Consider the following 13,203-nt stretch of genomic DNA (forward strand, 5'->3'; position numbering starts at 1 on the left):
CCTCTGACTGAGTCGGCTCTGAAAGAGTCTGCTCTCACTGATTCTGCTCTGACTGACTCTGTTCTGACTGACTCTGCTCTAACTGAATTTGCTCTGACTGACTCTGCTCTGACTGACTCTGCTCTGACTGATTCTGCTCTGACTGACTCTGCTCTGACTGACTCTGCTCTAACTGACTCGGCTCTAACTGACTCTGCTCTGACTGATTATTCTCTGACTAACTCTGCTCTGAATTACTGTACTCTAAAAGACCCTGCTCTGACTGACTCTGCTCTGACTGACTCTCCTCTGACTGAGTCTGCTCTAAAAGACTCTGCTCTCACTGACCCTGCTCTGGCTGATTCTGCTCTAACTGAATTTGCTCCGACTGACCCTGCTCTGAATGACTCAGCTCTGACTGATTCTGCTCTGACTGACTTCATTCTGACTGACTCTGATCTGAGTGACTCTGTTCTGAGCCACTCGGCACTGAATGACTCTGCTCTAACTGACTCGGCTCTGACTGACTCTACTCTGACTGACTCTGCTCTGAGTGACTCTGCTCTGACCTATTCTGCTCAGACTGACTCTGTTCTGGCTGACCCTGCTCTGACTGACTCTGCTCTGACAGACCCTGCTCTGAGTGACTCGGCTCTGACTGACCCTAATCTGACTGACTCGGCTCTGACAGACCCTGCTCTGACTAACTCTGTTCAGACTGACTCTACTCTGACTGTCTCTGCTCTGACAGACTCTGCTCTGGGTGACTCTGCTCTGACTGATTCTGCTCTGACTGACTCTGCTCTGACTGATTCTGCTCTGACTAACTCTGCTCTGACTTACTGTACTCTAACAGACCCTGCTCTGACTGACTCTGCTCTGACTGACTCTCCTCTGACTGAGTCTGCTCTGGAATACTCTGCTCTCACAGATTCTGCTCTGACTGACTCTGTTCTGACTGACTCTTCTCTAACTGACCCTGCTCTGTCTGACTCTGCTCTAAATGAATTTGCTCTGACTGACTCTGCTCTGAATGACTCTGCTCTGACTGATTCTGCTCTGACTGACTCTATTCTGACTGACTCTGATCGGAGTGACTCTGTTCTGAGCGACTCTGTTCTGACTGACTCTGCTCTAACTGACTCGGCTCTGACTGACTCTGCTCTGACTGACTCTGCTCTGACTGACTCTGTTCTGACTGACCCTGCTCTGACTGACTCTGCTCTGACAGACTCTGCTCTGAGTGACTTGGCTCTGACTGACCCTGCTCTGACTGACTGGGCTCTGACAGACCCTAATCTGACTGTCTCTGCTCTGACAGACCCTGCTCTGGGTGACTCTGCTCTGACTGATTCTGGTCTGACTGACTCTGCTCTGACTGATTCTGCTCTGACTAACTCTGCTCTGACTTACTGTACTCTAACAGACCCTGCTCTGACTGACTCTGCTCTGACTGACTCTCCTCTGACTGAGTCTGCTCTGAAAGACTCTGCTCTCACTGATTCTGCTCTGACTGACTCTGTTCTGACTGACTCTGCTCTAAATGACCCTGCTCTGGCTGACTCTGCTCTAACTGAATTTGCTCTGACTGACTCTGCTCTGACTGACCCTGCTCTGGCTGACTCTGCTCTAACTGAATTTGCTCTGACTGACTGCTCTGACTGACTCTGCTCTGACTGATTCTGCTCTGACTGACTCTGCTCTGACGGACTCTGCTCTGACTAATTCTGCTCTGACTGACTCTATTCTGACTGACTCTGATCTGAGTGACTCTGTTCTGACTGACTCGGCTCTGACAGACCCTACTCTGACTGACTCTGTTCAGACTGACTCTACTCTGACTGTCTCTGTCTGGGTGACTCTGCTCTGACTGATTCTGGTCTGACTGACTCTGCTCTGACTGATTCTGCTCTGACTAACTCTGCTCTGACTTACTGTACTCTAACAGACCCTGCTCTGATTGACTCTGCTCTGACTGACTCTCCTCTGACTGAGTCTGCTCTGAAAGACTCTGCTCTCACTGATTCTGCTCTGACTGACTCTGTTCTGACTGACTCTGCTCTAACTGAATTTGCTCTGACTGACTCTGCTCTGAATGACTCTGCTCTGACTGATTCTGCTCTGACGGACTCTATTCTGACTAACTCTGATCGGAGTGACTCTGTTCTGAACGACTCTGTTCTGACTGACTCTGCTCTGACAGACCCTGCTCTGAGTGACTGGGCTCTGACAGACCCTAATCTGACTGACTCGGCTCTGACTGACCCTGCTCTGACTGACTCGGCTCTGACAGACCCTAATCTGACTGACTCGGCTCTGACAGACCCTACTCTGACTGACTCTGTTCAGACTGACTCTACTCTGACTGACTCTGCTCTAACTGACTCGGCTCTGACTGACTCTGCTCTGACTGACTCTGCTCTGACTGACTCTGTTCTGACTGACCCTGCTCTGACTGACTCTGCTCTGACAGACTCTGCTCTGAGTGACTTGGCTCTGACTGACCCTGCTCTGACTGACTGGGCTCTGACAGACCCTAATCTGACTGTCTCTGCTCTGACAGACCCTGCTCTGGGTGACTCTGCTCTGACTGATTCTGGTCTGACTGACTCTGCTCTGACTGATTCTGCTCTGACTAACTCTGCTCTGACTTACTGTACTCTAACAGACCCTGCTCTGACTGACTCTGCTCTGACTGACTCTCCTCTGACTGAGTCTGCTCTGAAAGACTCTGCTCTCACTGATTCTGCTCTGACTGACTCTGTTCTGACTGACTCTGCTCTAAATGACCCTGCTCTGGCTGACTCTGCTCTAACTGAATTTGCTCTGACTGACTCTGCTCTGACTGACCCTGCTCTGGCTGACTCTGCTCTAACTGAATTTGCTCTGACTGACTGCTCTGACTGACTCTGCTCTGACTGATTCTGCTCTGACTGACTCTGCTCTGACGGACTCTGCTCTGACTAATTCTGCTCTGACTGACTCTATTCTGACTGACTCTGATCTGAGTGACTCTGTTCTGACTGACTCGGCTCTGACAGACCCTACTCTGACTGACTCTGTTCAGACTGACTCTACTCTGACTGTCTCTGTCTGGGTGACTCTGCTCTGACTGATTCTGGTCTGACTGACTCTGCTCTGACTGATTCTGCTCTGACTAACTCTGCTCTGACTTACTGTACTCTAACAGACCCTGCTCTGATTGACTCTGCTCTGACTGACTCTCCTCTGACTGAGTCTGCTCTGAAAGACTCTGCTCTCACTGATTCTGCTCTGACTGACTCTGTTCTGACTGACTCTGCTCTAACTGAATTTGCTCTGACTGACTCTGCTCTGAATGACTCTGCTCTGACTGATTCTGCTCTGACGGACTCTATTCTGACTAACTCTGATCGGAGTGACTCTGTTCTGAACGACTCTGTTCTGACTGACTCTGCTCTGACAGACCCTGCTCTGAGTGACTGGGCTCTGACAGACCCTAATCTGACTGACTCGGCTCTGACTGACCCTGCTCTGACTGACTCGGCTCTGACAGACCCTAATCTGACTGACTCGGCTCTGACAGACCCTACTCTGACTGACTCTGTTCAGACTGACTCTACTCTGACTGTCTCTGCTCTAACTGACACGGCTCTGACTGACTCTGCTGTGACTGACTCTGCTCTGACTGATTCTGCTCTGACACACCCTGGTCTGGGTGACTCTGCTCTGACTGATTCTGGTCTGACTGACTCTTCTCTGAGTGACTCTGCTCTGACTTACTGTACTCTAACAGACCCTGCTCTGACTGACTCTGCTCTGACTGACTCTCCTCTGACTGAGTCTGTTCTGAAAGACTCTGCTCTCACTGATTCTGCTCTGACTGACTCTGATCTGAGAATCTGTTCTGAGCGACTCGGCTCTGAATGACTCTCTTCAAACAGACTCGGCTCTGACTGACTCTGCTCTGACTGACTCTGCTCTGAGTGACTCTGCGCTAACTGATTCTGCTCTGACTGACTCTGTTCTGACTGACTCTGCTCTGACTGACTCTGCTCTGACAGACCCTGCTCTGATTGACTCGGCTCTGACAGACCCTACTCTGACTGACTCTGTTCAGACTGACTTTACTCTGACTGACTCTGCTATGACTGATTCTGCTCTGACTGCCCTGCTCTGGATAACTCTGCTCTGACTGATTCTGGTCTGACTAACTCTGCTCTGACTGACTGTACTCTAACTGATCCTGCTCTGACTGACTCTGCTCTGACTGACTCTCCTCTGACTGACTCTGTTCTGACTGACTCTGCTCTAACTGAATTTGCTCTGACTGACTCTGCTCTGAATGACTCTGCTCTGACTGATTCTGCTCTGACGGACTCTATTTTGACTAACTCTGATCGGAGTGACTCTGTTCTGAACGACTCTGTTCTGACTGACTCTGCTCTGACAGACCCTGCTCTGAGTGACTGGGCTCTGACAGACCCTAATCTGACTGACTCGGCTCTGACTGACCCTGCTCTGACTGACTCGGCTCTGACAGACCCTAATCTGACTGACTCGGCTCTGACAGACCCTACTCTGACTGACTCTGTTCAGACTGACTCTACTCTGACTGTCTCTGCTCTAACTGACACGGCTCTGACTGACTCTGCTGTGACTGACTCTGCTCTGACTGATTCTGCTCTGACACACCCTGGTCTGGGTGACTCTGCTCTGACTGATTCTGGTCTGACTGACTCTTCTCTGAGTGACTCTGCTCTGACTTACTGTACTCTAACAGACCCTGCTCTGACTGACTCTGCTCTGACTGACTCTCCTCTGACTGAGTCTGTTCTGAAAGACTCTGCTCTCACTGATTCTGCTCTGACTGACTCTGATCTGAGAATCTGTTCTGAGCGACTCGGCTCTGAATGACTCTCTTCAAACAGACTCGGCTCTGACTGACTCTGCTCTGACTGACTCTGCTTTGAGTGACTCTGCGCTAACTGATTCTGCTCTGACTGACTCTGTTCTGACTGACTCTGCTCTGACTGACTCTGCTCTGACAGACCCTGCTCTGATTGACTCGGCTCTGACAGACCCTATTCTGACTGACTCTGTTCAGACTGACTTTACTCTGACTGACTCTGCTATGACTGATTCTGCTCTGACTGCCCTGCTCTGGATAACTCTGCTCTGACTGATTCTGGTCTGACTAACTCTGCTCTGACTGACTATACTCTAACTGATCCTGCTCTGACTGACTCTGCTCTGACTGACTCTCCTCTGACTGACTCTGCTCTGAAAGACTCTGCTCTCACTGTTTCTGTTCTGACTGACTCTGTTCTGACTGACTCTGCTCTAACTGACCCTGCTCTGGCTGACTCTGCTCTAACTGAATCTGCTCTGACTGACTCTGCTCTGAAACACTCTGCTCTGACTGATTCTGCTCTGACTGACTCTATTCAGACTGACTCTGATCGGAGTGACTCTGTTCTGAGCGACTCTGTTCTGACTGACTCTACTCTAACTGACTCGGCTCTGACTGACTCTGCTTTGACTGACTCTTCTCTGACTGATTCTCCTCTGACTGACCCTGCTCTGAGTGACTCTGCTCTGAGTGATTCTGCTCTGACTGCCTCTGTTCTGACTGACCCTGCTCTGACTGACTCTGCTCTGACAGACCCTGTTCTGAGTGATTCGGCTCTGACAGGCCCTACTCTGACTGACTCTATTCTGACTGACTCTACTCTGACTATCTCTGCTCTGACTGACTCTGCTCTGACTATCTCTGCTCTGACTGTCCCTGCTCTGGGTGACTCTGCTCTGACTGATTCTGGTCTGACTGACTCTGCTCTGATGATTATTCTCTGACTAACTCTGCTCTGACTTACTGTACTCTAACAGACCCTGCTCTGACTGACTCTGCTCTGACTGACTCTCCTCTGACTGAGTCTGCTCTGAAAGAGTCTGCTCTCACTGACCCTGCTCTGGCTGATTCTGCTCTAACTGAATTTGCTCTGACTGACCCTGCTCTGAATGACTCTGCTCTGACTGATTCTGCTCTGACTGACTTTATTCTGACTGACTCTGATCTGAGTGACTCTGTTCTGAGCCACTCGGCTCTGAATGACTCTGCTCTAACTGACTCGGCTCTGACTGACTCTGCTCTGACTGACTCTGCTCTGAGTGACTCTGCTCTGACTGATTCTGCTCTGACTGACCCTGCTCTGGGTGACTCTGTTCTGACTGATTCTGGTCTGACTGACCCTGCTCTGAGTGACTCTGCTCTGAGTGATTCTGCTCTGACTGACTCTGTTCTAACTGACCCTGCTCTGACTGACTCTGCTCTGACAGACCCTGCTCTGAGTGATTCGGCTCTGACTGACCCTGCTCTGACTGACTAGGCTCTGACAGGCCCTACTCTGACTGACTCTGTTCAGACTGACTCTACTCTGACTATCTCTGCTCTGACTGACTGTGCTCTCACTGATTCTGCTCTGACTGACCCTGCTCTGGGTGACTCTGTTCTGACTGATTCTGCTCTGACTGACTCTGCTCTGACTGATTCTGCTCTGACTGACTCTGCTCTGACAGATTCTGCTCTGAGTGACTCGGCTTGGACTGACCCTGCTCTGACTGACTCGGCTCTGACAGACCCTAATCTGACTGTCTCTGCTCCGACAGACCCTGCTCTGGGTGACTCTGCTCTGACTGATTCTGGTCTGACTGACTCTGCTTTGACTGATTCTGCTCTGACTAACTCTGCTCTGACTTACTGTACTCTAACAGACCCTGCTCTGATTGACTCTGCTCTGACTGACTCTGCTCTGACTGACTCTCCTCTGACTGACTCTGCTCTGAAAGACTCTGTTCTCACTGATTCTGCTCTGACTGACTCTGTTCTGACTGACTCTGCTCTAACTGACCCTGCTCTGGCTGACTCGGCTCTAACTGAATTTGCTCTGACTGACTCTGCTCTGACTGACTCTGCTCTGACTGATTCTGCTCTGACTGACTCTGCTCTGACTGACTCTGCTCTAACTGACTCGGCTCTGACTGACTCTGCTCTGACTGATTATTCTCTGACTTATTCTGCTCTGACTTACTGTACTCTAACAGACCCTGCTCTGACTGACTCTGCTCTGACTGACTCTCCTCTGACTGAGTCTGCTCTGAAAGAGTCTGCTCTCACTGACCCTGCTCTGTCTGATTCTGCTCTAACTGAATTTGCTCCGACTGACCCTGCTCTGAATGACTCTGCTCTGACTGATTCTGCTCTGACTGACTTCATTCTGACTGACTCTGATCTGAGTGACTCTGTTCTGAGCCACTCGGCTCTGAATGACTCTGCTCTAACTGACTCGGCTCTGACTGACTCTACTCTGACAGACTCTGCTCTGAGTGACTCTGCTCTGACTGATTCTGCTCTGACTGACTCTGTTCTGGCTGACCCTGCTCTGACTGACTCTGCTCTGACAGACCTTGCTCTGGGTGACTCTGCTCTGACTGATTCTGCTCTGACTGACTCTGCTCTGACTGATTCTGCTCTGACTAACTCTGCTCTGACTTACTGCACTCTAACAGACCCTGCTCTGACTGACTCTGCTCTGACTGACTCTCCTCTGACTGAGTCTGCTCTGGAAGTCTCTGCTCTCACAGATTCTGCTCTGACTGACTCTGTTCTGACTGACTCTGCTCTAACTGACCCTGCTCTGTCTGACTCTGCTCTAACTGAATTTGCTCTGACTGATTCTGCTCTGACTGACTCTATTCTGACTGACTCTGATCGGAGTGACTCTGTTCTGAGCGCCTCTGTTCTGACTGACTCTGCTCTAACTGACTCGGCTCTGACTGACTCTGCTCTGACTGACTCTGCTCTGAGTGACTCTGCTCCGACTGATTCTGCTCTGACTGACTCTGTTCTGGCTGACCCTGCTCTGACTGACTCTGCTCTGACAGACCCTGCTCTGGGTGACTCTGCTCTGACTGATTCTGCTCTGACTGACTCTGCTCTGACTGATTCTGCTCTGACTAACTCTGCTCTGACTTACTGCACTCTAACAGACCCTGCTCTGACTGAATCTGCTCTGACTGACTCTCCTCTGACTGAGTCTGCTCTGGAAGTCTCTGCTCTCACAGATTCTGCTCTGACTGACTCTGTTCTGACTGACTCTGCTCTAACTGACCCTGCTCTGTCTGACTCTGCTCTAACTGAATTTGCTCTGACTGACTCTGCTCTGAATGACTCTGCTCTGACTGATTCTGCTCTGACTGACTCTGCTCCGACTGACTCTGCTCTGACTGACTCTGCTCTGACTGACTCTGCTCTGAGTGACTCTGCTCCGACTGATTCTGCTCTGACTGACTCTGTTCTGACTGACCCTGCTCTGACTGACTCTGCTCTAACTGACTTGGCTCTAAATGACTCTGCTCTGACTGACTCTGCTCTGAGTGACCCTGCTCTGGCTGACTCTGCTCTAACTGAATTTGCTCTGACTGACTGCTCTGACTAACTCTGCTCTGACTGACTCTGCTCTGACTGATTCTGCTCTGACTGACTCTACTCTGAACGACTCTGATCTGAGTGACTCTGTTCTGAGCCACTCGGCTCTGAATGACTCTGCTCAAACTGACTCGGCTCTGACTGACTCTACTCTGACTGATTATTCTCTGACTAACTAAGCTCTGACTTACTGTACTCTAACAGACCCTGCTCTGTCTGACTCTGCTCTGACTGACTCTCCTCTGACTGAGTCTGCTCTGAAAGAGTCTGCTCTCACTGACCCTGCTCTGGCTGATTCTGCTCTAACTGAATTTGCTCTGACTGACTCTGATCTGAGTGACTCTGTTCTAAGCCACTCGGCTCTGAATGACTCTGCTCTAACTGACTCGGCTCTGACTGACTCTACTCTGACTGACTCTGCTCTGAGTGACTCTGCTCTGACTGATTCTGATCTGACTGACTCTGTTCTGACTGACCCTGCTCTGAGTGACTCGGCTCTGACTGTCCCTAACTTGACTGACTCGGCTCTGACAGACCCTACTCTGACTGACTCTGTTCAGACTGACTCTACTCTGACTGTCTCTGCTCTGACAGACCCTGCTCTGGGTGACTCTGCTCTGACTGATTCTGCTCTGACTGACTCTGCTCTGACTGATTCTGCTCTGACTAATTCTGCTCTGACTTACTGTACTCTAACAGACCCTGCTCTGACTGACTCTGCTCTGACTGACTCTCCTCTGACTGAGTCTGCTCTGAAAGACTCTGCTCTCACAGATTCTGCTCTGACTGACTCTGTTCTGACTGCCGCTGCTCTAACTGACCCTGCTCTGGCTGACTCTGCTCTAACTGAATTTGCTCTGACTGACTCTGCTCTGAATAACTCTGCTCTGACTGATTCTGCTCTGACTGACTCTATTCTGACTGACTCTGATCGGAGTGACTCTGTTCTGAGCGACTCTGTTCTGACTGACTCTGCTCTAACTGACTCGGCTCTGACTGACTCTGCTCTGACTGACTCTGCTCTGAGTGACTCTGCTCTAACTGTTTCTGCTCTGAGTGACTCTGTTCTGACTGACCCTGCTCTGACTGACTCTGCTCTGACAGACCCTGCTCTGAGTGGCTCGGCTCTGACTGACCCTGCTCTGACTGACTCGGCTCTGACAGACCCTAATCTGACTGACTCGGTTCTGACAGACCCTACTCTGACTGACTCTGTTCAGACTGACTCTACTCTGACTGTCTCTGCTCTGACTGACTCTGCTCTGACTGATTCTGCTCTGACAGACCCTGGTCTGGGTGACTCTGCTCTGACTGATTCTGGTCTGACTGACTCTGCTCTGAGTGACTCTGCTCTGACTTTCTGTACTCTAACAGACCCTGCTCTGACTGACTCTGCTCTGACTGACTCTCCTCTGACTGAGTCTGCTCTGAAAGACTCTGCTCTCACTGATTCTGCTCTGACTGACTCTGTTCTGACTGACTCTGCTCTAACTGACCCTGCTCTGGCTGACTCTGCTCTAACTGAATTTGCTCTGACTGACTCTGCTCTGAGTGACCCTGCTCTGGCTGACTCTGCTCTGACTGATTCTGCTCTGACTGACTCTGCTCTGACTGACTCCACTCTGACTGATTCTGCTCTGACTGACTCTATTCTGACTGATTCTGATCTGAGTGACTCTGTTCTGAGCCACTCGGCTCTGACTGACTCTGCTCTGAGTGACTCGGCTCTGACAGACCCAAATCTGACTGACTCGGCTCTGACTGACCCTACTCTGACTGACTCTGTTCAGACTGACTCTACTCTGACTGTCTCTGCTCTGACTGACTCTGCTCTGACTTATTCTGCTCTGACAGACCCTGGTCTGGGTGACTCTGCTCTGACAGATTCTGGTCTGACTGACTCTGCTCTCAGAGACTCTGCTCTGACTTACTGTATTCTAACAGACCCTGGTCTGACTGACTCTGCTCTGACTGACTCTCCTCTGACTAAGTCTGCTCTGAAAGACTCTGCTCTCACTGATTCTGCTCTGACTGACTCTGTTCTGACTGACTCTGCTCTAACTGACCCTGCTCTGGCTGACTCTGCTCTAACTGAATTTGCTTTGACTGACTCTGCTCTGAATGACTCTGCTCTGAGTGACTCTGCTCTGACTGATTCTGCTCTGACTGACCCTGCTCTGGGTGACTCTGTTCTGACTGATTCTGGTCTGACTGACCCTGCTCTGAGTGACTCTGCTCTGAGTGATTCTGCTCTGACTGACTCCGTTCTAACTGACCCTGCTCTGACTGACTCTGCTCTGACAGACCCTGCTCTGAGTGATTCGGCTCTGACTGACCCTGCTCTGACTGACTAGGCTCTGACAGGCCCTACTCTGACTGACTCTGTTCAGACTGACTCTACTCTGACTATCTCTGCTCTGACTGACTGTGCTCTCACTGATTCTGCTCTGACTGACCCTGCTCTGGGTGACTCTGTTCTGACTGATTCTGCTCTGACTGACTCTGCTCTGACTGATTCTGCTCTGACTGACTCTGCTCTGACAGATTCTGCTCTGAGTGACTCGGCTTGGACTGACCCTGCTCTGACTGACTCGGCTCTGACAGACCCTAATCTGACTGTCTCTGCTCCGACAGACCCTGCTCTGGGTGACTCTGCTCTGACTGATTCTGGTCTGACTGACTCTGCTCTGACTGACTCTCCTCTGACTGACTCTGCTCTGAAAGACTCTGTTCTCACTGATTCTGCTCTGACTGACTCTGTTCTGACTGACTCTGCTCTAACTGACCCTGCTCTGGCTGACTCGGCTCTAACTGAATTTGCTCTGACTGACTCTGCTCTGACTGACTCTGCTCTGACTGATTCTGCTCTGACTGACTCTGCTCTGACTGACTCTGCTCTGAGTGACTCTGCTCCGACTGATTCTGCTCTGACTGACTCTGTTCTGGCTGACCCTGCTCTGACTGACTCTGCTCTGACAGACCCTGCTCTGGGTGACTCTGCTCTGACTGATTCTGCTCTGACTGACTCTGCTCTGACTGATTCTGTTCTGACTAACTCTGCTCTGACTTACTGCACTCTAACAGACCCTGCTCTGACTGACTCTGCTCTGACTGACTCTCCTCTGACTGAGTCTGCTCTGGAAGTCTCTGCTCTCACAGATTCTGCTCTGACTGACTCTGTTCTGACTGACTCTGCTCTAACTGACCCTGCTCTGTCTGACTCTGCTCTAACTGAATTTGCTCTGACTGACTCTGCTCTGAATGACTCTGCTCTGACTGATTCTGCTCTGACTGACTCTATTCTGACTGACTCTGATCGGAGTGACTCTGTTCTGAGCGCCTCTGTTCTGACTGACTCTGCTCTAACTGACTCGGCTCTGACTGACTCTGCTCTGACTGACTCTGCTCTGAGTGACTCTGCTCCGACTGATTCTGCTCTGACTGACTCTGTTCTGACTGACCCTGCTCTGACTGACTCTGCTCTAACTGACTTGGCTCTAAATGACTCTGCTCTGACTGACTCTGCTCTGAGTGACCCTGCTCTGGCTGACTCTGCTCTAACTGAATTTGCTCTGACTGACTGCTCTGACTAACTCTGCTCTGACTGACTCTGCTCTGACTGATTCTGCTCTGACTGACTCTACTCTGAACGACTCTGATCTGAGTGACTCTGTTCTGAGCCACTCGGCTCTGAATGACTCTGCTCAAACTGACTCGGCTCTGACTGACTCTACCCTGACTGATTATTCTCTGACTAACTAAGCTCTGACTTACTGTACTCTAACAGACCCTGCTCTGTCTGACTCTGCTCTGACTGACTCTCCTCTGACTGAGTCTGCTCTGAAAGAGTCTGCTCTCACTGACGCTGCTCTGGCTGATTCTGCTCTAACTGAATTTGCTCTGACTGACTCTGATCTGAGTGACTCTGTTCTAAGCCACTCGGCTCTGAATGACTCTGCTCTAACTGACTCGGCTCTGACTGACTCTACTCTGACTGACTCTGCTCTGAGTGACTCTGCTCTGACTGATTCTGATCTGACTGACTCTGTTCTGACTGACCCTGCTCTGAGTGACTCGGCTCTGACTGTCCCTAACTTGACTGACTCGGCTCTGACAGACCCTACTCTGACTGACTCTGTTCAGACTGACTCTACTCTGACTGTCTCTGCTCTGACAGACCCTGCTCTGGGTGACTCTGCTCTGACTGATTCTGCTCTGACTGACTCTGCTCTGACTGATTCTGCTCTGACTAATTCTGCTCTGACTTACTGTACTCTAACAGACCCTGCTCTGACTGACTCTGCTCTGACTGACTCTCCTCTGACTGAGTCTGCTCTGAAAGACTCTGCTCTCACAGATTCTGCTCTGACTGACTCTGTTCTGACTGCCGCTGCTCTAACTGACCCTGCTCTGGCTGACTCTGCTCTAACTGAATTTGCTCTGACTGACTCTGCTCTGAATAACTCTGCTCTGACTGATTCTGCTCTGACTGACTCTATTCTGACTGACTCTGATCGGAGTGACTCTGTTCTGAGCGACTCTGTTCTGACTGACTCTGCTCCAACTGACTCGGCTCTGACTGACTCTGCTCTGACTGACTCTGCTCTGAGTGACTCTGCTCTAACTGTTTCTGCTCTGAGTGACTCTGTTCTGACTGACCCTGCTCTGACTGACTCTGCTCTGACAGACCCTGCTCTGAGTGGCTCGGCTCTGACTGACCCTGCTCTGACTGACTCGGCTCTGACAGACCCTAATCT

This window comes from Mobula birostris, unplaced genomic scaffold, assembly GCF_030028105.1.
Source record: "Mobula birostris isolate sMobBir1 unplaced genomic scaffold, sMobBir1.hap1 scaffold_804, whole genome shotgun sequence".
NCBI lineage: Eukaryota > Metazoa > Chordata > Chondrichthyes > Myliobatiformes > Myliobatidae > Mobula > Mobula birostris.